Source organism: Pollachius pollachius, assembly GCF_949987615.1.
Source record: "Pollachius pollachius genome assembly, chromosome: 16".
NCBI lineage: Eukaryota > Metazoa > Chordata > Actinopteri > Gadiformes > Gadidae > Pollachius > Pollachius pollachius.
In genome coordinates this window covers 16,523,177-16,528,176 of record NC_136949.1, presented here as the reverse complement: position 1 = coordinate 16,528,176, position 5,000 = coordinate 16,523,177, and the positions used below count along the sequence as shown (strand labels likewise).

General features: G+C 47.0%; 1 protein-coding gene across 1 annotated transcript in view; it reads left to right on the top strand.

The window, feature by feature from the left end:
• hivep2a (HIVEP zinc finger 2a) overlaps nucleotides 1-5,000 on the top strand; it is a 49,759-nt gene that overhangs the window by 2,470 nt on the left and 42,289 nt on the right. The window contains exon 2 of the mRNA XM_079753822.1: nucleotides 3,199-3,251. The gene's annotated coding sequence lies outside the window, so the exon portion shown is untranslated. The remainder of the gene's footprint in view (nucleotides 1-3,198; nucleotides 3,252-5,000) is intronic.

Sequence of the window (5,000 nt, the reverse complement as noted above, 5' to 3'; positions counted from 1 at the left end):
CATAGAGGAACACACATGAGTGTGTTGTGAGACAGAGTGGGTACTAGTCAGAGGACGCACCGTTCATTCACACGACGTCACCATGGGACTCGTCCTGAAGGTCACCCTAAGAAATCACTATGCCTTGTAGCGGTTTTTAGAAAATCAAGACACCATTGTCATTGGCTGTCAGCCTTGTCACTCACAGGAGATGTAGAATATGGAGCTCCGTGTCAAGGATAGTCCTTGAAGTAATACTTGTTTATTGTTGGGGGGACTGTTGACATCCTGAACACAAAGTGCAGATGAATTGTGGTCATTCTTGGTTGTTGTTGGCTGCCGAGACCTTTTTCATCATCACGATTTGTAAATCACATTTGTTTCCCTTTCTGTTTGTTTTACTTTCGGTTGTTTTCTCTTCGTGAGTTTTTTTGTGGCGCATTATTTGATACAAAACAAATGGTTGGATTTTATGATTTGATGTGATTGGTCCAGTAGGCGGTGGAGTGCTAACCGACACTGTGGCCCAGACCTCCTGTGTGGAGAGGCTGGCCCTGGTTCAACAGGGCACCGAGGCAGAGAGAGAGGCACTGGACACGATCTGAACGCTAGGAACCATGCTAAAACACTGCCAAAGGAATATCACACAGTAACGAGGGTTATCTGTCTGACTGTCTATCTGCTGTGTGTCTATCTGTCTGCGTGTCTATCTGTCTGTCTGTCTGTCTGTCTGTCTGTCTGTCTGTCTTCTGTCTGGGTGTCTATCTGTTTGTCTGTCTGTCTGTCTGTCTGTCTGCGTGTCTTCTGTCTGTGTGTCTATCTGTCTGCGTGTCTATCTGTCTATCTGTCTGTCTGTCTGTCTGTCTGTCTGTCTGTCTGTCTTCTGTCTGGGTGTCTATCTGTTTGTCTGTCTGTCTGCGTGTCTTCTGTCTGTGTGCCTATCTGTCTGCGTGTCTATCTGTCTATCTGTCTGTCTGTCTGTCTGTCTGTCTGTCTGTCTGTCTGTCTGTCTGTGTCTCTTCTGTCTGTGTGTCTATCTGTTTGTCTGTCTGTCTCTCTGCATGTCTTCTGTTAGTCTGTCTGTCTGTCTGCGTGTTTGTCTGTGTGTTTATCTGTCCGTGTGTCTCTCTGCGTGTCCATCCGCCTGGCTGTCTGCGTGTTTGTCTGCGTGAATTTTTGTCTCTGTGTCTGTCTGCGTGTCCATCTGTCTGTTTGTCTGTCTGCGTGTTTGTCTGTGTGTCTATCTGTCCTTGTGTCTGTCTGCGTGTCCATCCGTCTGTCTGTCTGACTGTCTGTCTGCGTGTGTGTGTGTGTGTCTGTGGAGGAGACCTGTTAACAGATGTGGGGATGCTACATTTGTACTTCATTAACACAACACATACATCATAGCAGGAGAATGTGGAATGGTTGCACATGTATTGCCTGATATGAGAGAAACACACACACATGCATTTAAAACACAGACACACACACACATTCACACACACATACACACACACACACTAACACACACACATGCATTGCATGCAATGGTACATGCACAAACAGCAGTGATATGAAGTATGTGTGTGTGTGTGTGTGTGTGTGTGTGTGTGTGTGTGTGTGTGTGTGTGTGTGTGTGTGTGTGTGTGTGTGAATGTGATAGCGGGGCCCTGAACTATACACAGGATGTGATCACAATGCAGTACCAGCTGACTAGGACACTGTTTAACCCTACTGCCCCGGCACGTGTGTGTTTGAGAGTGTTTGTGTGTGTGAGTGGGTGTGCGTGCGTGTCTGTGTGTGTTATCACCCGAGAGCTGTGCAGGAACTTGAGAGCATTCCAGTGACCAAGGCCCTGACAATGAGAGCTAAATTATTCACACACACACACACACACACACACACACACCACACACACACACACACCCACACACACACACACACACACACACACTCACATGAGGAGGACAGGAGAGGATGAAGGCAGTTAAGGACAGGTCCATTCTCTGTAAACTACTGACACACTTTCTGGTTGAAGTGTTCCATTTATGTGTGTGTGTGTGTGTGTGTGTGTGTGTGTGTGTGCGTGTGTTTGTGTGTGTGTGTGTGTGTGTGTGTCTGTGTAGGTGCACATGTGCTTATTTGTATGTGTGTGAACTCAGCGTGCAGTCTCCAGCGACACACTCCTAAGCGTCACAACAGGAAGCACTCCTGTCTCCCTTCTTCCTTTTCACCTGCTCTCTCTCTTACTCTCCCATTGTCGGGGGGGGGGTAGACGAGAGAGGGGGGAGAGAGACGAGAAAGAGGGGAGAGAGAGGGGGGAGGGAGACGAGAGAGAGGGGGGAGACGAGAGAGGGGGGGAGACGAGAGGGGGGGGGGGCAGAGAGAGAGGGGACGCTTGGCTGTTCAGTTTCATACCTCGTCTTCTGAGGGTCTTGCTGTCTCTCTCTATTGACCCTTACCTACAGCTGCGGTAAGCTGGTGTACAGTGGATGGTAGAAGTCAGTTCAGTGGTGGTTTGGGTTTAAATTCCAACAGCTCCTCCCAGTGTACGATCTGCCAGGCTTGAGTGCCATGAGCGCATGCTGTCAGCTGTGTTGTCTTAGCTTATTTATACATCAAGGCACAAAAAGAGCCGACGTACATTCAATAAAGCGATCTTAAAGAGTTCAAAATACACTGCCAACGTTCCCGGGAAGATGAGGAGACCTCAGGGGAGCTCCACGACCACCGCTAAGGAAAATCTAAAAATAAACAATGTGCAAATGTGTTAAAAGAGACCAGGGCTGGCAGGTTTAGGAGAGGAGGGACCGGGGAGCTGAGCGATGTCTCACATCTCTCCGTCTCTCCCCCCGTGGAGAAGGTTCCAGTCCCTGGGGGAAAACGGCAAGCATCACCTAAGCAATGCAAGCATCCACAGGGAAATGTGTCTTTTGTCTTCAGATCCACGTCTAGCGGTTCATCAAGGTTCAACCGTCACTTTTCTCTGTTCTTCTTTGTAGAAAATCATCTTATTTTTCCTATCATGAAAAAGGTAAACTTTTATGAACTGATCTTGTGGAACAATGTTAATAATTTCTTTCCCTCTTTCTATTTCTTCCCCATCTATATGTCTCTCTCTCTCTCTCTCTCTCTCTCTCTCTCTGTCTCTCTCTCTCTCTCTCTCTCTCTCTCTCTTTCTCTCTCTCTCTCTCTGTCTCTCTATCTCTCTCGCTCTCTCTCTCTCTCTCTCTCCAGGAGATGTTGCCAGCGGGTGACTTCGTAGCCATGGGGTTAGTAGTGCTGAAAAGGTGAGACAATCTTCCGGCCCTATCTCGGCCTTGAGTGTGTGTTTGTGTATGTTTTGTGAATCACGGACTACAAGAAGACTGAGAGAATTGACTCAACCGAGGGACAACTGAACTGTATTTACGAGTGATGAAGCCAATCTGCGTCCAACTGACACAATATTCCACCTTTTTGATGCAGACCGTGTAGCTCCAGTTCTGGGACTGTTTTAATCATGACTCGAAACAAACAGAGCAATTAACAACCAAACAACTAACAGGGAAGTTCACACAGCAATCAACAGTGGTGTGAGCATGTCGATAAGGTGCCTAATCGAGTGTTGGTGAACCCCATTCTGCTCATGTGCCGTTTGGTTCTGACCCGGGGTAAAGTTGAGTGTGCTGGATGCCACCTCATCGATCCGAACATGGATCGTTTATTTAACACCCCCGATTGATCCATGAAGTGATAATCAACCAATTACATCCTCATCGATTCCCTGTCTCCACACGCGCAGGGTACTAATAAGAATTTGGCGTGTTGTTGTTGCTGTAATACCCGCATCGCGTTACCATGGCGTCCGAACCATCACACATTGTATGTTCATGCAGTACAAAGAAAAACCAGTACAAGGAGTTAATGTGAATTCAAACAAAGGAGCGGGCTGAAATGGAAAGCGCAGAGCTAATGGCTGTTTAAGAAGTGAGAGACACCTTTAGGACGCACTGAGAGCGCCCTTGAAATGAGGCGAAAATGAAACAAATGTATATCTTGGTATTAACCGCCATTATGCTCAGAAAAGGTCCATGCCCATCGTGCACCCTTGTGTGTGTGTGGTGTGTGTGTTTGAGTGGATTTTTATGTGTGTGTGTGTGTGTGTGTGTGTGTGTGTGTGTGTGTGTGTGTGTTTCTGGTGTGTGTGGTTGCCAAGTCTGTGCCCACTGTGTGTGGTGAAGAAAAACAAGGATCGAAATATCAAGGGAGATGGAAAAGAAAAAGAGATGAAAAGAAAGATGAAGACATAGAAAGAGAGAAAGAGAGAGAGAGAGAGAGAGAGAGAGAGAGAGAGAGAGAGAGAGAGAGAGAGAGAGAGAGAGATGAGAGAGAGAGAGAGAGAGAGCGAGAGAGAGAGAGGAGAGGGAGAGGGAGAGAGAGAGAGATTGCAAGAAGTACGACAACATTTTGAAAATGATGATAGAAAGTAGAGAAGCAATGTGAAAAGAAAATTACAGGACCGATGGAGGGAAAGTAAGGGAGAGAGAGACAGAGAGACAGAGAGAGAGAGAGAGAGAGGAGAGAGCGAGAGGGAGAGAGAGACAGAGCGAGGGGGAGCAGCTTGAGACAAAGAGAGGTGAAGTGTATTCATTTGCCAGAATTACTCTCGCTGTCTCCCGCCCCGCTGATTGCCATGGTAACTGCAGAGCTTCGTTAGGGAAGGTGTAAGTTGCGTCAGGAGTGTAAGTGATGGCTGCTGGAGCCCTGCTGATGTGCTGTAAGTGTTGCGTTTAGTCGCACACAGTTTGGGTTTTACTTTCAGACTCCCTCCCAAAATAACGGTTGATCATGAAGAATGTAAATGTAGCGTTTTCTTGACGTGGCCATGTATTAGTCTCAGGGTGGCAGGTTGGAAATGTCATGCTGGGATGGGTTTAGAGTGATTTTCTTCATTTGAATATCTAATATGTCAGAGGAGTTAGGCAAATTATGGTGATATTTTATTATGTCATTTCTTGGTACACGAATGTACATGTGCTGTGTGTGTGTATTGTGTG